General features: G+C 34.9%; 1 protein-coding gene across 1 annotated transcript in view; it reads left to right on the top strand.

Annotated features, from left to right (window-relative positions):
- The first annotated feature begins 1,474 nt into the window (after positions 1-1,474).
- The window catches only part of LOC143913080 (uncharacterized), a 92,011-nt gene continuing 70,498 nt past the window's right edge, over positions 1,475-22,987 (top strand). The window contains exons 1-2 of the mRNA XM_077432624.1: positions 1,475-1,738; positions 12,546-12,621. The gene's annotated coding sequence lies outside the window, so the exon portion shown is untranslated. The remainder of the gene's footprint in view (positions 1,739-12,545; positions 12,622-22,987) is intronic.

A 22,987-nucleotide genomic window follows, 5' to 3' on the forward strand; every position in this document is an offset into this window, starting at 1 on the left:
TGAACGCCAACATATTGGGAGTAGGTTCGTTGGTAGTTCGCGTTTGCGTTTATTTCTCTTTAGATATGAAATAAGACGAGGCATTGGCTCGGGGTGAGTGATTTAGTCAAATCATGAATTTGAAAGATTTACATTTTACAAATTCACTTCTCAATGTCAGTGAATTTGTTATTCGAACGCTAATGCACTACGTGATAGTGCACGTCGTACTACCAACCCTAACCTAACTTAACCTAATTTAACCCTAGATAAATAAGTATTGGCTGCTAAGATATTATGATTTGTTTGCTTTCGCATCCAGTCCCACACGTGTGGCATAAAAAAATCCAAATAGAAACAGATAGTGGACCATGAGGAGAGTGGGAATGGACAGAAGCGGAGTTGCGGGGTTGCAGTAAAGGCAAGTGAGCTTGAGTTCGGCATCGGAGTGGGGATGGATAGGAACGGGGTTGTGACGCAATCACAATAATCTTAAAATAATGGCATTTCACTATCATCCAGCTGTCAAAAATTATAGTTTCAGTAATAGGGGCCACTGAATATGTAATTTCCGTTTTGAAAATATAACTATGTTTACCCAGTGATTGAAATTTATGATTTGAAAGATTCACATTTGTATTCACATTAAAGTGCACAAATGTATGCACCAGGCCACTAGTGTATATGTTACAGTTAAATTATAGCAGCAGTGAAATTATAATTCAGTGAAATCATATCTAATTACATTTTCACTGGGTATATATAGTTATATTTTCAAAACGGAAATTACATATTCAGTGGCCCCTATTAGTGAAACTATAATTTTTGACAGCTGGATGATAGTGAAATGCCATTATTTTAAGATTATTGTGAGTGCGTCACAACCCCGTTTCTATCCATCCCCACTCCGATGCCGAACTCAAGCTCACTTGCCTTTACTGCAACCCCGCAACTCCGCTTCTGTCCATTCCCACTCTCCTCATGGTCCACTATCTGTTTCGATTTGGCTTTTTTTTATGCCACACGTGTGGGACTGGATGCGAAAGCAAACAAATCATAATATCTTAGCAGCCGACACTTATTTACCTAAAGTTAAATTAGGTTAGGTTAGGTTAGGGTTGGTAGTACGACGTGCACTATCACGTAGTGCATTAGCGTTCGAATAACAAATTCACTGACATTCAGAAGTGAATTTGTAATTGTATTGTCACTGCTTGAGTCAGTGACATTATAATCTCACTAGTGAAATTATAATTTCACTGTAGCATACATATATAATAAAGCTTTCTGAAAGTGAGAGAGAGAGGAAAGCTGGAATCGTAATCGCACGCATATACATAGGTAAAATACGCTTCTGCGAAATCGAAAGTGGTATCTATCCGACGCGCTTAGACGAGGGGAAGCGAGGAGGGGGTGGATGGAGAGGGTACCGTCCCACATGTTGAGCACCGGTGGGGGCTGCTGCCGCCGTTGTGGGGCTATTCGTAGCGCTTTCAGTGTCGAGTGTGCCTTCGTCGTGCGCGGACACGAACCGGTCGCAACCGGTCAACCGGTTTTTCAGTATACGCGCGTGTTAGTGTGGACATACATACATACATACGTATACCCATACGTACATCGGCTAAAAACCCACCACCACTTTCGTCACATTATCGTATATTAAATTTTATATATCCATATAATATTATAATATATACATATATACACGGTGTGAATTCATCGAGTGGGACGAGTCATCTTTTGGCGAATTTTGTTTTATGTACTGATTTTTTTTATTTATTTTTTCAATTTATTTATATGTATATTTCTGTTTTTGATGATTTTGCATGGTTGTGTGTGTGCGTGTGTGTGTATGTGCTGTCGTAGCCATATGGTCACGATTTGCTGAAGTATTCAATAGTAAATTGTGTTTGTACGTTTTATTTGCAATAGCGAAAGGTGTTTCATGTTTTAGAACGGCAATGGAATTATTGAACGCATTCAAGTCTCGGGTTTTAAAATGCAGTTCTTTAATTGTTGATCCTTTAATTTTGGATTTTCCTGTTGTACTGTGTGTAATTTGATTGAATCGTGAACTGGTTCGTTTTTTTTTTATTTACGATACGGAATAGTTTGGTTTTTCAGATCATATAAAACCCCCTGCCCTTCTTTTGTTATTTTAATTGATTAGATTTTGTAATTGTAAGTTGAGTTCGATGAATTCGTTTTTTTTTAATATAAAATGTTAAAATTATATCTACTTTGTTGAAATTTTGATCTATGCAGATTTTTATCTACGTAAATATGGGAATATTTTTAACACACTCAAGTATAATCGTGAACCGGTTCATTCAATTAGGTATGAATGTATTTTTTTTTTCGAAGTTTAGAATTTATAAACGGGAAAGAATTAAAAAATAAACCCCCACTCTTTTTTTTAAAAGGATTTTGATCGGCTTAAAAATTTATACATATTACATATATAGATTTTATCGTCGTATAGGTATTTTGATATTTCTGTGAACCGGTTCACATATGTATGTAGGTCCGTATTCAATGTTTTAATTTGTCCGGTGAGGAATATTCCGATTTTTTAAGGTTTAGAAATTTTTCCAATTTCCCTTTTACAATTAGGTTGAAAATTGTGTATGAAAAAAAATAGTACACATGCAGGTATATTTTTTTAATGGTCGTTCTGACCGATTCTTATGGACCGGTTCGCACTCATTGGTCACTTATGTATAAATGTTACGTATGCACTTTAAAAAGTATGGTTATAATGTAAGGTAGGTATTTTATAATTAAAGTATTACACGTGCGAGACACGTGTTAGTTACAGGTTTTCTGTTGAGAAATTTGAACGCGCAGATATTACTCAAACAGCTTGGAAATTCATTTCGGATAATATGTATATATAAATGCATTTTTAAGTATGTATATATCATTTTGTATTAAATATATGCACGCTACACTTTGCACTTTGTTTGGTCAAGTTTTTTTATTATTATTTTATCATTCATCGAAATGCTCACGAAATTATCTATCAATCTTAATGAAACCTTTTCGTTTGTGTCGAAATTACACTTTACTGGGCGAGAATACCTTTTGCTTCTCTAGTGTGTGTGTGTGAAATGCGTTATACCTGAGTAATATTTTTTTTATGGTTGAGTAAAAATTTGAGAATTGAATTAGTCACCGCCGTGTGGATTCCGTAGACGATGAAGTAACATTTTTAACATTTAAATTAATGTTCTAATCGTTTTTTTTTATCTGTATGTTATATAAGATGAAAAAAAATACGTAAACGGCATTGAATTCACGTGATGCGAATTATTAAAATTGACCCGAAAAGGGATTACTAATCCTATTTATTATTCGTATAATAAACATCGTTTCGTTCGCAGAATCATTCACAGAATAGTATTTATCATTCGAAAATCACATGTCATTTACTACATTGCGTGTGAAAAATGCTTACAATTTAGAATACAATAAAATGCTTACGATTTATTTTCGTATATGTACATATATATTTGTTTTTTTTTTTTGTATTTAATGAATCTTCAGGGTCACGTGTAAACGTGTATTTAATTTTGGCCTAATGATCAATTAACTAATATTTGTAGTTAGAAATAAAAATAAATAAAATCTTCTTCGAAATTCGTGTGTAATTTGACGGGGCTTTTTGTTATGTTTTGACGTATGTACGTACATACGTTCGATTTATTAGAGTCGGTTTTATCTGAAGTGAAGTTCGCCTTGTAAATATTATTCCTGACCTTTAGCTTTGACGACATCTATACAACGCCATTTACCAATATATTTTTTGCATATACAATATTTAAGTGAAATTTTATTATATGCAGTCGATTTTTGGTCATTATATATTTGGTGCATTCTTTAATGAAGATTTCTCTCAATTCCAAATTTCGACTAAATATCGTGTGTCGTAATTTATTTCATACTAGTGGTTTTACCCGGCTTCGCTCGGTATTTGTAATATAAACCGCTTAAACATGACTAATCTAATAGTAAACATTTTATTAAATTTATTTGAATAGTTTTATTTTATATAAATTTATTTGAATACTCTGTCACGAACAAACAAACATATATACTGTCTCTTTCGAAATTATATGTATACCAGAATCCGGCACCTGCGCTCCCGGAGCCTTCGCCCCCTAGGGCTTTGCTCCCTAGGGCTCTGACCCTTAGGGCTTCGCCCCTGGCGGCGCCTTTGCCCCCCGGGACTTCGAATCCTTTGAATCGAAAAAAATCGAATCGGCGCCTATGAAACGAAAAAAAGTCGAACGTGTCGTCTACGAACGAACCACCCAACCAATGTTACATACATACATATAAAGTCTCTTTCGAAATTATATATTAGATTGTCATTTTGTATTGTTTTAGAAAAAGTTGTATAAAGTTACATTTGAAAAGGAAAATTTTGTTGCTTGAATTTGGTTGGATCTTAAAATTCGAGACATGATCTTCTCTTTGCTTTTAAATATTCCGGTACAAACTTTACTGTTTTGATACTAATTTCGGCTATTTGAAAAAGTAACATAATCACTTGTAAGCGTAATACAATAGGTATATATGTGTGTATGTAAAATCGGGCTAACGTTTACGTGCAGGTGAATAATACGGGTAATGGTGTTGTGATAGCCGAAAGAATTTTTATTTATTATTAATTCAGGCGTCGAAGCGAATTTGTTGGTCGGTTCACGAGAATATTAAATGGCCGTCGCATTGTAAATAAAATACATACATACGTACATATCTACGTGCCGTGAAATGATAAATAAATAAATCGATTGAAAACAAGAGTGTGGTGACCGTTCGCGGATGTCATCACGCGCGTTTCGGTCACCCCGTAGATGCGAGAAGTTGCGTACAGACATGTATTTATGTATGTACATATGTACGTAAATCTGTAATTATAATGGGGATAACGAACGGGCGTGTCTTTTATAAATCACCGATGTGATTTTTTTCTTCCGTGGCGTGTGTGAATGTGTGCGCTCTTTTATACCATGTGTAATTATTTACAATTTTACTCTGGCTGCGAATAGGTTCGAGTCAAGGTCAATGTTGAATTTTGATATTTTAACTATTTATATGTATGTCTGTATGTGTGTGTCTGTACAAGTGTAGGAAATTTTAATCTGATAGTTGAGGGGTTTGTACATTGTATGTATGTATGTAGTATTCGTGTGGGTTGTTTTAATGTTTTTTTTTTTAATATTTTATTTTTTGGGAAGCGACAAGCGTATCATTTATATAATTGCGACTGCATGAACGTGTAATGTAATGTTTGATATATGTACATATATAGTTTTTTGTAAATTTTTTAGGCGACCGGAAGTGGAATAATATGATTATGATTTTTAGATTATATTATATACTAGTTGTATTACCCGGCTTCGCTCAGTATTTGTAATATAAACAGCTTACAAATGGCGAATCTAATAGTAAATATACATTTATTTTTTTATTAAATTTATTTGAATCGAAAAAAAAAATCGAATCCTCATAGAAACTGTTTTGTTTACGAAGTTTCCCCCCCCCCAGGTGAATGCCCCCGGCACCCCCCGGGCCTTCGCCCACGTTGTCCCCCATCCACCGTCCCGATGTCGTCATGGAAATTTTGACTTGTTTTCGTAGTTCCCAACCAAATCCCACCCAACAATATTTACTTACATACAAAGTCTCTTTCGAAATTATATATTAGATTATCCTTTTTTATAGTTTGAATATTTTCCTTATATTTTTTTAGGGATACATTTTACCATACGCAATCGTAAATGTCAAATTTTGATTTGAAATTTATTTTTTATTACTTGAAATACTTACTGCAGGTATTAAAAAGAGTAAGTTGTATTTACCATTCGATGCTCTCTCTACATACCAGTGGCGTGTCGTAAAAATCTCTCTGTTTGTATCGCACAGATTTACTTCACAGGATACAAGGGGACTCGGTATGACGTCACCTAGACCCCTTGTATCCTGCTCTCACACAGGTGAGTAATGCTGTGCGATAAAAACAGGTAGATTTTCATGGCATGACACTGCTTCTGTACATATGTACGTAAGTATGTACATTTGTACGTTTGTACATTTGTAGAAATATTAAAAATAAAAAATGTACCGTATTTGTATTTTTTCTAATGATTTTACATGGCAAAGAAAGGAGGAGAGACCATGTCAATTGGCCTTGACTGTATGTCAAGTCAAATACTGTTAATTTGCAGTGAACAAGAGATAGACACATACATACATATGTACATACTTCCCAATAATATAATTTTTAACTTTAAAATCATAATGGAAATGTACTACATATACGTATGCACATACGTAGATATATTAGGCCAATTTATGTGTATATTTAAAATATTAAAATATAATCGAACGAAAAATAGTATATTTTTTCAGTGGCTTATTCAAGATTTAATCGTCGGGCTTTAAAGTCATTAATTGATTGTTTACATTTATTTAATGAATACTATGCTGCTTTATTTTCTGGTACTAGTATACGGGCGCATCCGAGCATCAAATATACATACTTATACTAATACATACAAATATACAAAATTATTTGGGAAATGCGTGTATGTATACTCGATGCTCGGATGCGCCCTTGTAGTTATAACTAGTCTTCGGCTTTTGAGCGTGCTTTTGGTACAAAATATGGGAGTTTTGGGGTATTTTCCAGGAAAGAGGGCAAACTACAAAGCTAGAGAGCAAAAAAAAAGGTTCACCATAAAAATGAACAATGGTGCGCAGGGTCGCGCCGAAGCTTAGTTGTAACCAATAAGTACCTCTTTTATTATAAGAAAGTTCTTGGATGACTTTGGTCGTGGTTTTTCTACACCTTTGGTTTGGGTGGGGTCAGCCCCCCCCCCTCCCTCTTCGGGTGTACTACTGTTTCAAAATGAATAAGTGTTTCATTGAATCTGTGGTTCTTTTGAAACAGATTTTTTAGGTCTAGGTATGATTCATTTGTTGTGAATGTTTCGAAATTGTACGCCGGTGTCTATATATACATATAGGTACATATATTTTTTTTCTTCAAATTTATCGTAGCAGGTAAATTCGTACGGGTCTAATTAAAACGCTTGAGGTTAAATTTCGCAGGTAAAAATGGAAATATGGTCGGGAAATACCCTAGCAGTACGTAGGCTCGATTGGTGACGAACGTGTCGAAATTTCCATTCGATTTTACCTTGAACGATCGACTTTCCAATCGCAATTAGCCTTCGGGCGTTTTTTACGGTGCACATTTATCTGTACGAATGTGGGTGCACTTTAGAAGCAGTAGGCAACTGCATTTGCGGCGGTCGTCGGTTAATGTGATCGCCTCGATTGCGATTTAGATGAACGTTTCCGATACTAAGTATATATGTACATATGTGTGTGCTAGAGCAGACTGACGATTTATGTACTTGATCCGTCGTAATATTTTGAGTCGTATCCTTATTACAGAAATCAATGCTGATAATTGATGCATACTATACGACGACAGTCGAAGGCTATGCAGTAACCGAATTTTCATTGCCAATTCATTATACATATTATGATAATAATATTCAATGGTATCAATATTGAATGATTGTAATGCGATTGAATATGTTGAAAGTGAATTTTGTTTATTTTTTTTATATACATACCTATATAATACAATTGAGCGAATGCAACAATAATCGACAATGCTCATTGTCATCGATTTTTTTCATTAAAAAAATGCGTTTAATATTGTACACTTTGGTGAAATTCGAATCGCATGCATGCAATGCTGAGCAAGCACGAGAAAATTGTTCGAATTTGAATTTATAATTTATAATTATCTAACTGCAACGATATTATGCAATATGAATCGACAGGCGCCGGATTATGTTATCGTGATTATATTGTGTCGTTTATTTTAAATCAACGTACATAAGTAGTGTACATATGAAATTATATAACGTGTTGATTCAATAAGTCACTATTTATTGCAATTATAAATATGTACATATATATTTAATTAGTTTATAATTCAAGTCTGAGAGTTAAAGCTTAGATTTTTTTTAAATAATTTTGATTAAAAATCTTTTATTTGTATTTGAAAGAAAAAGTGACGCGGGATGTTATTTTGTATTGTTTGGGTTTTAGCGACACCAACTCGTTTAAGTCTCCTCTGTTTTCCCGTTGATTTTACCCATTTTTTGCCAGTATTGGTGTTTTTATTGATTCGTTTTTAATCGACTCGTTCAAATTTGGTCGTCTGGTAATAATTGATATTTGAGTGACCCTGATATGACCACTATCGGGGCTGGTGGGTGAACAGCTTTTGCTTCGATTCAGTTCACCGGGTGAAAACACAGACGCGTCAATTATCGCATGTTTCGAAAACGCGAACGGCGAATTTACACCATTTTCCCTTTTCGTCGTTTCTTCTTCTTCTTTTTCTCTGTGCTATTAAATAAAACGTGACACTATGTATGTATGTATGTAGGTAAATCCGATAAGTGAAGTGATATATTTCGCCGGCATCGGAAAATGTTGTGGTGTTGGTTGGTTGATGCGATGATGATGATGATCATCACGATGAGTTTGCAGTGTGGGATCTGATCGTATCTGAAAGTATTCGGGTCAAATTTTATTAGTATAGCGTGTGCTGTGATGTAATTCTATTTATTCGTGTGTAGATATCGAAATTGACGCGTTGCGCTGAGAATCTTCTGATTTTGTTTGTTTATCAATTGAAGATTTTCGAGTGAAGTTTGAGGTCGAGTTTGGGTTAAAAGTCAACGTTTGCCTTATTTATTGCCTCTTTAATATTTTAAATTTACTATGCGAATTATTTATATTTAATGTGAATGCCAGTTTGTTAGTGACCAATTGGTATGACATTGAGCGTTTGATTCATTGTGTTTTTTTTCGTATTATAATTTTTTCTTTCTCCTTTCACATAATAGCTAGGTTAAATATAATTTACCATTTTTTGTCAATTATATGTAGTTATTTTGATCGGAATTGATTGATTGTTTGAACGAATGATTTGGGGTTTTTTGTGCCATTAATTGGATTATATTTAGCTGACAAAGTAACTGGTATAATCTTTCGTAATTTTGTTCCTCATCATCTTGTAGTAAAATTGCAATTTCTTATTTAGTAAAATAGAAAAGTATTAATGAAATAAGTGACTTGTTGCCGATCCATTCTTAATTCTACTGAACAGACTGGTGCAAGTATTGCTTCTGGATAAGAAAGAGATTTTTTTATTTAGATCTTTTGGTTTCATTTTGTAAATTTCTATCTTTGTACTTTCCTATTGTTCGTCCACTATCTGTTTCCATTTAAATCTATTTCCGTATCTAGAGAGATTACTTTCCTCGACCATTATTGCTAGATAAAAACGTACTTGTGCAGCAAACATTACTGTGGATAAACGAAGCGTTCAATACGGATATAGAAACATCGTACATACATACAAAATGTATATACAATTAGATAAAAACGTGTCATGTTTTAAATTTGTGAAGATAATAATGGCGCCTTCGTTGTTTTTGCGACGTAAAATTGCACAGACGTCACAAAAACTCTCCGATCTTCGCTAACCGATGTAAATTGAACCACTTCGGATACATACATATTCTCTCCAGTTTTCGACGAAAAACGATAATTTGATAAATCGAAATTAACATTTTTGTTTTTCAATCTCGATCGCCGATCTCAAGAGAGCCTTTTAGCGTTCATTTATTTATCAATTCTACAGATACAGGTGTTCGTCTGGACGGGGGGTATTGTCTCTTTGTACCTGTCTGTGGCACGTGAATGGTTAACTGGTTAACAAGTGCCGCCATTCACCCATCGATTTGCCCGCGGGAAATTTTCTATTGAAATATTTTTCTTTATGCTGCAACATTTGTCAAAATTAGAATGTGCACTTTTCATTTCAGTTCGCGCGGCAGCGTGTACATAGATACATATTATATGTGCGTCATTCCTGTTGATAGGTTAAGACGTTCCTAGTTATTAGTTCAAACGGGTAAATCTGGACGCATCGATGGCATTGAAGGATTCCCGCTGTGAATTCTCCAGAGGGAGTTGACCGGGCCTAGTTGGACAGAGTGCACGTTTCTATATGTATATAGAATTTATGGAAATTCAACATTATTTTGCAGGTAGCTTTTTATAAGACTCAACAAATTCGAGTTGCTAACTCAACCTCGGATTGGCGAGAAACTGAGGGGAAAGATACTGAGTTATTGGATCCGTCTCAACAATTAAGCTAGAAAAATCGGAAAATTCTAACAGAAGACGGTCGATCTGTGCTTTTTTTTATTAACCACGAGACCTCGCCAGCAGCGTATTTGGCCTTGAACCCATGACCTATCCACTGGCTTGCAATAGCTATACCAGTGCACTACGCTGTGGGTGTATGTATATGCTTTTTTTTTATCTCTAGTACCAAACAGACGAGAAATTTAGAATTTCATCGAGAAAACGTGAATCGGTCGAACCGGGCGCATCGCTAGGTCTAACGTCGACTGCTGTTTGTATGCGCCTCTAATATCCCACGCCTTGTTGGCACTGTCGTATGTGTGTCTGTCCAAGCTTTACAAATGACGTTTTACTATATGTACATAGTTGATTATCTTTTCCTTCTTCCTCGAACATTATTTGCACGTGCAAGAAAGTGAAAATCAATTAGCGCGTTTGAGACAAGGCGCCCACCAGTCTGTCATGAAGCATTTCCTACTTGTTGTCGCATTATGCACTTATGCATATACTTAATCTTCGGTTTTTGTTACGTGGCGATGAACAAGTCGAATAGGTAGTCACCGGGAGGGTCTCGGAGGTCTCCTTCACCCAGTGTCTCGGGTCCGGTCCCCGCGAACCGGTTCCTCCGTCTCGCCCCCAAACACACGCCACATTCGCATTGCTAAATCTTCCCACACAAATACACACACACACACACATACACACGTGCATTCTCATGTTAGCGGTGTCTTGTCACAGCGTTGCGATGGCAATGGACTATTTTTGCTATTTTTTTATCTTCATTTTTTGAAGATGCCTTATGTCAAAATCGATATTGAACACATATGAAGTCGTGTGGGTCATTCGCACTCTTTTTTTATTTGGCTTGCTATTACTCAATTCAGTCGATGGTTTTTCTTTTCGCTCAGTTGGACTGGTTTATTTCGAGAGGGGTTTGATACGTGTGTATTATATCTATGTATGTATATGTATATTTTCCGGTGGGAATTTTCATCTCAATTTTTAGTATTTTGGATTTATTGCAGTTGTGTATTGTATGGGAATGCTCTTATTGTAGAACGGTTTTTTGAAGTTTATGATGATATTAACCTTCAAAGTCTCACTGTAATTAAAATGTGGAACGATTTTGAGTATTGTACCTATGTATATACGTTTTATTTGAATATGAGAAGCGAAGTTTTGCGTATTGTATAGGTATATAATTTAAAACTTTTTTTGATGTGTATGAAAAGGTATGGAAGGCTAATTTTTAGATGATGTCATTTTTATCTTATCCTGATTTTACTGCCTTGCCTGGTTTTACGCCTGGTTTTTATGCATGCATGCATTTTATGCATGCATGGTTTTTATGTGTTAGTTGATTATTCCGCACAACGTTATCTCGCACATGTCACTAAAATCGCGAATATGGAATATCTGGCACATGAAAATTCCATCCATCGAGAGCTATATGTAAACTACCGCGCTAACGAGAATTCAAGTGTCGGATATTTCGTATTTGCGATTTTCGAGGCAACGGTTGTCGTGTCCGAAATATAATTGTGTTTAATATTTTTATCATATTGAATTTACCTAGAACACTAAAAATTATATTTAATTATATTTATTTATTTTGCCATAGTGAAATAATAGAGTAGTTCCAAGTCGTTACTGTGGATAAAAAAAAATATACAATAATAAGGAAATAAAACAAAATAAACATAAACATAAAACAGATACAATGATAGAGCACGTTAAATTAAATCTCAAATTAAACAATTCCTCAACCAGATCGGCATATTTTAGATTGAACAAATTCAAGTTAACAGAAATCTGGTTGAGGAGCTAGATAGATACCTTTGCAACAGGCGACGAAACCATCAAATTGGTACGTGGTACAAATTGGAGAAGCGAACAAAGTCCGTCATCTAATGTTGGCTGGGAATATTGAAGCTCAATTCTTCAAGAATTTGAGGATGTACAAATAATGTACATATTTAAGACCAAAATTATGTAGTCAAATCTTAACTAGTCTTTACACACCTTGCGAAAATTCAATTTATGAATGAAATATACTTTGTCCGGGATTGGAAACCAATTCTAATACAAAATTTAATATCACTTTTAGAATGTACGCCAAAGTAAATGGATTTAATGTTTTTTTTTAATGTATTCCGATTGATCGTTTATACATATTTTGTACTTGAAAACTTTTCCTCGATCGTTTCGATAGATTAGTATTTTTCCTTGTTGTGTTGATAATTGTTTGCACGAAGAAGACACATTTTTTCTTATTCGCTTGAATTGAATTTAAATTTGTCCGTTTGTTTGTTTAGGTGTCAGTGAAGTTCAAAGACGGAGCCGCGGTCCGCGCCAGGACTGCGAAGGGGACGAGGCCCTGACAATCCTCAAGTGAGTATATATAAAATTTTTAATGCCGTCGTAAAAGTAGGGTGTTGGTCTCGAAAGCATTAGGAAACTACCTGCTCAGGTACGCGCTTAATTGACCCGAACCTCTTATGAATCAAACCACCCGGCTTTTGTCGTGCCCCTGAGGTGGTTATAGACCCCGGCGCGTAGTCGTTTAGAGGTCAAACCGGGGTATTTTCGAGAAGAAATTTACGAGGAATGTTCTCGATCGTTTTAGTGAGTCATGTGTTGAATCACACGAAGATGGATCTGACAGACAACCGGAATGGTCGAGGTCTGATACTGTTTGAACAAGTGTCGGTCGAAAACAAGCGCGTTCGTGGAATTCGATTTTCGAGGCACTCGAAGGGTTAATCTGGACCGTGTGAGATAATTTTCGAAGATCGGCTGTGTTTTACTATCGGTTGTAAACTTGCTGCCTTTATCTTTGATCACTGGGTCGAAAGATCAATGTCGAATTTTATACTGTTTAAACTATTCAAGTATATTACGCATTATTAGCTCTTGGGCGGGGGTAAAGTTTAGCTGAAAGTTTGCACATTTTGAGTGAGGCGAAAACACACTGGTGTGTTTATGGAGTGGTATGGGACGTCACGTCCCTGGCTTGTAAACAGTGGGTGTTCCCCAAACCGAATTCGGGTGGAGTTGCACGTGCAGTGTGGATATGTTTGGGAGATCGCACGTGTATGCATATTCATATGCAACCGAAAAGTTTCTCATAAATGTATTCAAATATGGGATTCACCGTTATCGATCACTGAGTTCAAGCAAGCATAAATACAAGGATAAAATATCACCGAAAACACTCCAGGGGGTGATTTTTGGGACTGTGTACCATGTATATGGGCTAGGGGTGCTGTGTTTTTTTCGCATGTTTAAAAGTATCTTAATAAAAAACACGTACCACGTACCACTTACTGTGTTTTCACCCCAAGTTTCATAAGAATGAGTGTTAAAGGCAGACCATTTTTTACCACTTACCTTACTATGGTGAAATGCCTAGTGATTGGGTTTGAAATTATGATTAAAGATTAGGTTTGTTCAAAGCGTGAGGTTTTTTGGTTGAATGTACACATTGTTGCTGATATTAATACGCATCGTATTAATATCAAATTTAAAATGCCACTGTGCCTGAAGAAAAATATATTCGATCAATGTGTCTTGCCATTGATGACGTATAGATGCCAAACTCGGGCATTTGAACGCCAGAATCATGCATAATGCCAGTGCACTCAAAGTATGGAACGTTGTATGCTTGGCATAACGAAGTGAGATATAAAATGGAATACGTGGGTTAGAAGTATGATAAAGGTGGTTGATGTGATGGTGATATTAAATATATTAAAATGGCAATGGACGGGTTACGTAATTAGAAGAAAGGACGATAAATGGACGAAATAAATGTTTGAATGGTACCCGAGATAATGAATCTAAAAGGGTGCAAGGAAGACCGCGGGGGAGATGGGTGGATGCAATCAGAAAAATGTGTGGGATCAGATGGATGAAAGTTTCTCAAAACATTGACGAATGGAAGCGTGATGGAGAGGATTTTATCCAGCAGTGGATGGGGAACGGTTGTGAATGATGATGATGATAAGGGGAAAAGGCTAATATGAACATACATAATTGTAAATTATTATAATACAGTTTCATTATAAAAGTTTGCAATTCTGATTTCTCGGAATTGCGCTTTTAAATTTGCAATCTATACACTATATTTTGACATTGACCCTTTTAGACCGGAACCGCAGATTGATTTGTCCGTGCGCAAAAGTCGTTTTCGCTTATTGCAATTAACCCGAATGACGCAATTCAGATTATTAGATGGAAGTTCGATGAAAAGCTATAATTTGGGTTAGTGTAGTAGTAAACTAGTAAAGTAACCGTTGAACACTCCTACGTGTCCGTCCGGTGGGCCTTCTTTACACCGGTTTTTTTCGCATCCGCTTGACGTCAGAGAAGTTTGGTCAGATTTTTCGACCGTTGCAAATGTGATCGGGTAAGATTTTGCAAGGTTGAATCACTGTTTGCTTACATATTGTGTGCTCTCCGCCGAACCTAGCTTGCGAAAGCCTTCTTTTTTTGGCTATATTTATATTTAGACGTGTGTGTGTGTGTGTGTGTGTGTGTGTGTGTGTGTGTGACTGTGAAGACGTTTTTGCGTTTCGTAATGTGCAATGTAAGCTTCGGGTTCATAGAATTGTCTAAGCAGGTAAATGTTGTACAAAGGATTACCGAGGAAAAGGTCAAGGTGTACGATGACTATGGGCGAGTGAATGTTTCATAGAATCTCGTCGAGCGACTGAAGGATCAGGATTGTGGTGCGTCATAATATGTATCGTTTGAGGATATTGTTGAAATTCGTCAATGTGTAACCTTCGTTAAGTTTTAGTTGGAAATGATGCGTACTCGTTTCTAAGATGTAAATACATGTTTTTTTCCAAATCACGGAAATTTTGTGTTTTTGATTCAGTATTAAATTGACTTCATTCAGTCTTAAATTGACTGGCTTTTGTCCTAAAACATTTGTAGTCTTTTTTACATATGTATATGTGTACTGTAGAGGAAAAATCTAGTGTGAATTTCACACACGTATTTATCTAAGTTTTTTTTATTGTAATTAACTAAGTTTTATTGCCTAATAAAAAATAATTATGTACCAAAATATGTAAAATCGTTATCCCTTCAAAATAACTGACTAATCTGACTTATTAATGAAACTCCGATAATACGAATTTGAGTTGGTAGTCTTTCGACGTGAATTCATTATTTTTCAAATATTTCTTGACAAGAGTATTGAAGAGTATTCATTACAAGCCTCTTCTATACTTCACTTGGCTCTTTCGTCTGACAAAATTTGGGTTTGATATCCACACTGTTCCGATCGTTTTCAAACATTGCCATTTTGCTCGGTTTGGTCATCAATATATGTGTAAATCAAATCCACCAGTACGATGGTGAAAAATAATCGTAATAGACATGTTTAAAAAATTTATATTTTCTTTATAAGTTACATTATCGGGTTGCTCCCGAGTGAAATGTATGATATTAAACTTGTACATATATAACATTTTGATATCATATTGAAATAGTGATGACACATATCCAAGTCTGACCAGTAGTACTACAGAAATACTTCCGAATAAATTCTTTTCAATCGAGGTCAACCCAGGGGATCGAACCTAGCAACCACTGGCTGGTTTGCTATGCTGCTGGCTAAATATATAATAGTAATAATTCGTCTTTGATATTGGTATTAAACGTGCTTCGCAAGTCATATGTATATACATCCATACATACAATGTGTAATAATATCGTTGGCTTTTGAAAGTGAAAATTCTTTATAAATTACGCAGTAATAAAGACCTTAATGTCGTTAGTAATATATAATATAAGAAATAGTGGAATTTACCGTGTAAGGAAAATTTAGCTGAGAGCAACTTGCCAGCTTCCTTATATGTAAGATCGTCTTACTTTACCTTTCATTTTTATGCAGGTAACTTTGTCAAACGTTTTTATAATGTTTACGTTACTATTAAATAGTTGTTTTTTTTTCTTTTAATTATTTCACGGTTTGTTAGTTGTAATCGTATCGAACGGAAGCGGTTACGGCTAGTCTTGAACTTGTTTAAATTTTCCGTAGTATTACGTGATCTTTTTGCTGATCTTTCGCTGATGTTTTTGGATTTTAGTAAAATTTATTATAATCATATTTACACATTGATTTATATAAGATTTTAAAACTGCACGGTCGAGAATTATTTGAACTGTATCGATAGAATTATTGAAAATCGAAATAGAACTGTTTGGAAATCGTGATCGTAAATCAAAATATGTACTTCTATACACAATGTAGCCCGGGCCAAATTCTCAAGAATCTAGACTCTATAAATATGATTCATATTCTCGATTGCTATCGATTTGTTTTAGTGTATTTATTATTATGTAAGTGCTTTGAACTGAGCTACAGTATTTCTTTGAAATTTCTCAAATATGATTGAAATTTTTTGAAAGCTTGATGTCAATCGAAAGTTGTTGCAGTTTCGTAAGGTTTTTGAGGAATTTGGACGCATTTTTTAGCTATGCTGTTTGTAATGTGAAAATATATTGAGCAATATATTGTTGAATGATTCACATTCGTATGTAGTGGCAATGAGTAACACATTTACATGGTAAGTAAGTTTCGAGCATTGGTTTACTGGTTTAATCAACACCTTTACACTACATTTAACGCCTGAAATTATGTGAAATCACATTTCTCAAGAGTTTTTGAGTACTATTATGAGAACTTGCCTTCTTACCGTTGAGATTTCGTAAGATTTTCGAACTAATGTCAAAAGAATTTCAATAGGGCAATTAAAATCCTGGTGAATGTTTAGTCGACTTCTTCTTCATCACTATTGATGTCCTTATAATTGTTTTATTTTGTCCAAAGGAACCAACTATTTTAATTGATCGTTTGCTGTTTTAAAAATTTAGATTGAAATAAAATACATCAATCCGTCAACGTATGGAAAATATTAGCACATCAGGGTCAGAGTTTTTGCATAATATACCTTAATCCTCAAGAATAAACTTTGTACTACATTTGATGGTTTTTTTTTGTCCAATTTAATGCCAAAGCTATGAATTTTGTCATACAAAGTTATATAACACATGCATGCATATGTATGTATGTTCATATGTATGTTCATAGCCAGCAGTTTGGCTTAGTGATAGCGTATATATTTAGCATCACTGAGGTCATAGGTTCGTGTCCTCGCCACTGCTGGTTAGATTTGGGGATTTTGTGACTCCAAATCGATCGTTTCTCTATCAGAGTTTGCCAATTTTATCTGATCATTGCTGAAACGGTTCCTGAAAATTGGTATTAAAAAATCTAATCCTGTTGTCACAAAAATCTGCCTGTGTATAATTTGTATTAATTATACACAGTAATCTGAAATCCATAGATGTCACTATGATTATTATTTCTGATTAATTGTTATATTCTATATATGTATTCTGATTCTATATGTATGTATTACTGTATTTCTGATTTCTGATTGTTTATGTATTTCATTAACGTACACCCGTCGCATTGGAGCAAATCTGTAATGGCGAGTGTGTATTGATTGTGACAATAAAATAAAATAAAATATGTAATAGGCAACAATAGCAACAAAATATTCTGTCGGTATTGATGTAACTTTTACGAAATCGATTGAGTAAGTTTTGGATATCAAGATTTTCCAATGATGATTGGTTATATTAGGAAAAACTAGTAGTTTATTTAGATTTTCAATCAAAATTATAAAATTCTTCCACAATTTCCTAATTAAATCTTATTTTTTTTTACGTTTTGTATATGATTGCATTTGACACGGATGCACATAGGCATGTTTCCCACATGGCGAAAAAAAAGTTTGAATGGCACATGGAGTATGCACACACACACACACACACACACTGACAAACACGGGCTAAACGAGTCGTGTGAATGGTGGTGCGAGTTGTCGCGTGTCGGTAAGGTCTGCATACCACAACCGGTCGGCCTAGAGACACTGCTGGAGCACACTCTGTCGAGAAGAGAGAGAGTGGATATGTTAATAGACCAAACAAAAATCACTAGGCTGGTTGCATTATGTACATACATAGTATGTACTTCGTTGGTCGCCGATTCCCCCCTCCCCTCACACGTGGTGCCGAATTTTCACGCGGCACGCTTTTCACGCGTTTTCCAACAGGTCTAATTGACCCGCTTGCTGGCGACAGTTAAACCAACACTCGAGAGTTTGTGCTGATTTTCAGTCAGTGGTACCGATTCCTGGAACGATGGGTTTTCAATAAAAATGCATACTACATATGTATTAAAAACATTTTATTACAAGTACTTCTGTATTCTATATGAATGTTTGGATATGTACAACAAAATGTTATCATATCACGTATATTTTACGTATATTCTAATAGCTACTGATTCAGTTATCATTTTATATTTAAAAAAATATTTTTACTTTATCTATGTATGTAGGTACATTATGTACGTAGTAACAATAGATGTGATTATGCGAAATTTTGAACTCGAGATTATGACTGATTCGAACTCAGAATCGATCACTGATCTCGTTTTCATGATCTAGAAAAAAATGTGTGTGTGTCTGTGAATTTTGGGGATTTTTTGAACACCGTTAGTCCTATTGAACTGAAACTTAGTATCGGTTACTGAAATTCTTATCGATACGATGTACAATTTTAAGTTGACCGGAAATGGTACCTCTCCTTATATGTAGGTGTCCCCTTTTTTAAGTTTTTTAATTCAATTATCTCCCAAACCGCTAACCGAATCTGACTGAAATTTTTTTAAATGCAACAGAAATTATAAATTTTATACCCTAATATTTTTTAAATATTTTATCTTAAACCAAAAGCATTACTTTTACTCTGAAGAATCGAGATTTTTTTATGGTTTTCTCAAAAACTTTTTATTGAAATAAAATGTCAAATCTAGAAGTTTAAGCTTAATACCAAGTTATATATAAAATATGGTGAGCGGTTGACGGATATCCGGAAATGGCAGTTTATTTTTGTAAGTGTGTATATAGAACAACAGAAAAAAATGATCAAAAGCCTATTTATTATTCTTATAAATGTTCATAATATTATATTATATATGTACGTATATTATTTCAACTAAAGACTCTTCAGGTCGACGACCTAAAGCAGATTGTGCTAAGGTAGTCCTGTGGGTAATCAGGCCAAAAGCTATATACATATGTATAATACATAAAGGTTTTTAAATTTCACATTATTACAAAACCTGATGTTTCATCAACATATAATCACAAGTTGTTCTTGGGTTAAGAAATGAACAAGATTTTAGATCCTCCATTGAGATCCAATAAAATTATATTATTTAACTTGTACTTATCTTTTGTTCAAGTCTGAACATCAGTACTATAGAAATACTTGCGAATAAATTCTTTTCAATCGAGATCAACCCGGGAATCTCTCGGTGAAACAGAAACACCATGTTTCTAAAAATTTGAAATTTGAATAAATGTTTTTCGGAAATCCACTGGATAAACAACATTAAATAAGTACCTACATATGAGTGTATGTATGTATGCATATGAGCTTGAATCAAGCAGCTTGATGTGCCAAAAATGAAATTACTTATGCGTGCCGCGACGTTTGTGTCTCTTCGAGATGAGGACGGTCTCGATCGAAATTCGAAACGCTCGTTCGCACGTCACGTTGGTCAACTTGTTGCATTTGCAATTTGCGTGGTGGCCGAGACCACTTTCGCTGCAATCCTAATCAATCAGTTGCAGCAACTGTCGACCGCACGCTTATCCAACAGTTGCATTCGAATTGCAAATTTAGCTTCGAAACCCACATCATTTTGCTTTTATACAGAATTCGTACATGCATATTTACATATGTATGTATGTGCTTTGAAACTTTTGGGTAGTATTACTCATTGTCCGTCAGCCGAAGTCGGTTTGAATCAGTGAGTGAGGCAATCGTGGACGAATGAATGGTGTCAAAATTGAACCTGATTGTGACATTGGCGGACTACCTGTAAGGTGTGTGTGTGTGTGTGTGAGTATGCGTCACATTTGGGAGCTTTCGTGCGAAAGTGGATCAAAGCTTATATATGTATGTACATACGTAGAATTGTGTATTAATTTTTTATTCGATCAAAGTTGTGTGATTTTTATGTATATACATATGTAAGATGCTTTCACACTTCATATCTTTACTTTTTATAGGTTATCTTTCCTTGGTTATTTAAATATGACCAGAAGTGTAACTAGAAAAAATTGGCCCGCATACAAAAGTTATCAAAGGCTATTTTTGAATGAAACAAATAAACCTTCGAATTTTTGACGTCGTTCCTCGTCTCCAAATTTTAAATTTTTTGACTGTAAGCTGAAGATTGATATTGCTAGTTTTTAGAATAAGTAATATGAGCAATGAGAAACTATTTAGGTATCAAATACATACATACATATACATGAGTTTTCATTGTCCTTTAGAGATGTAAAGAAAATAACGAATTGAAAATAATTACATTGTTGTGTGAGAAAATTATGTACTTATTTTATGAATATAATTTTTTTTATTTAATTTTTGATATAACTGATAACATTTTTTACAAACTCAAAATTTATGGTGATTTAATGAACGTTTGCTGGTACACATTATTGAAAATGTGTGTACCAGCAAACGTATGATGTTAGTAAATTTATGGTCTGTTTTAACTTTATTTTGATAAAAAAATCAATATTATCTTATGGACATCATCAATTTTTCTTACACCTGTACTCTCTCTCTCTCTCTACATATGTGTATGTATCAATTTCACTTGTCTTGTTGTGCTCGAAATATAGGCGAAGTGTTCATTATACATATTATATTCACAGCCGATTCGAATATTTTTGATTCCCGAAGAAGGAGCTTAATAGTCTATAATTAGCCTGTCATCTGCGCGACTTGTTTGGACAAACGTATAATTACCGAATGTAATTACACACAACTGTACGCAGCTTTACAATCGATCGATCGATGGGTTCAAAATATATGTTATATTAATAATAATTCGTATGCAAAACTATTTTGTTTGAGAAAGATCACTAAATTCATCATCGTTTGTTTAGCCTCAATTTAATAACCATGTTATAGAAAATGTCGGTATTTTGATGTAGCTTATTTACTTATGGTTGACTTGGTTCACTTTTAATTCGAAGTGCTGTAAATGTACATACTTATAGGAATTGTTGAGACATTCACCCGTAGGCACATTATTGTCTCTGTAACAATATGGGCGGGCTGCCATACCGGTTCTATATTCTACATAAATATGTATAATATCTATAGGTACACACATACATACATATGTAAATACGGATAGAAAACTCCGTATTATGTATATGCTAAAATTAATTTCTAAATAATTTTTTATTTCAATAAAACATTTCATCGAAAGCGCGTGCTTATTTTGTACGCTCATGTAAATTTACTGCTGCATTCGACCCGCCCATTGGTTTTCTCCCATTTCTAAACTCCCTCTCGATAAATCGTCTCGTGTCGTCTATTAATATCGAATGAAAAAAATTGTTTATACACTGAGTAAAAGTATCATCACGCCTATCTATGTAGACATTGTCGACGAGTCTGTCCCACGTAATCGTCGAGATTGCGGTTAACCGTGGGCGAGTTCTCCACCGCCCGGTTGGTTTCACTTTCTTGTTGGATTTTTCCTCTTATATGTATGTATGTATGTATGTATTTATGGTCGGATTATCCGCAGCTTGCGTAATTCCGATTGTCGTTTTCTGAAAACGTTCCCTTTGTTCCGCGGAATTCGTATAGCCTTTGAACGAAGTTGACCGTAAGTATATTGTGCCCGGTCGACGCCGAGCGTTGTAATCGTTTATTATTATTACGGGTAATACGTTATGCATTTGTACAATGGAGTTTGTTGATCTTGCGGTTAATGTGAGTGGTGTGTTTTGAATGGTTGACCTGCTGTTCTAAGTCTGGTGTGTATGGATTTCGGTCGGAAAATGTAGCGAACATTAGATCAGCGTGTAATGGCAAGAACACGCTGTGCGGCATGGGACGTGCTCGTGGGTTCCAGCTTCGATGGGTGTATCTTCATGTCAGTGTTAATTCGTGCGATCTTATTATTCTCTTATATTTATTTAAATATGAGAATCACCGTTATCGATCGTGTAATTGCACCGTTATCGATGTGCAATTGCATGTACGCAATTCCAATTGGTTGGCTAATATGTTCTGATCATTGAGAGTCACATATTTTGATGTTCGCATACATACATACAAAATATGTATGTTCATGACAAAACTTTTGAATCAAAGGGAATGGAGATGAAATGGACAGACCTGTGCCAAGAATCTGCTGGTGCCGTTCTACTCAATGTGATTTTACCCTTAGGGCGCAGACACAATTTTTTTTAGATAGTTTTTTTCATGTAAATATAAGTTAGCACGCCTGATCACGCCAAAATCAGCCCATATTTTCCTTGTATTGACATGGTTTGACAGTGATCGAAAAAGACCATTCTCATATTTGAAGAAATGTAGGAGAAACTTGTCGTGCATAGTGTACGATTCAGTGTGTTTTTGCCTTTAATGTCGTCAATCTTGTCTTTTATATGTATGTACATACTTGTATACAAAAATTCATGCTTGTAATGAAAATTTTTGATCTAAGTTAAGATATCATTTTCAATTATATTAATTAGACAATATAACTTGTAATTTGTATACATTTAGTTTTAGTTTTTATGTTAAGTTATAGCACACTGGTGTCTAATATTTTCCGCAAGGTTGAAATGTT

Source organism: Arctopsyche grandis, chromosome 6, assembly GCF_051622035.1.
Source record: "Arctopsyche grandis isolate Sample6627 chromosome 6, ASM5162203v2, whole genome shotgun sequence".
Classification (NCBI taxonomy): domain Eukaryota; kingdom Metazoa; phylum Arthropoda; class Insecta; order Trichoptera; family Hydropsychidae; genus Arctopsyche; species Arctopsyche grandis.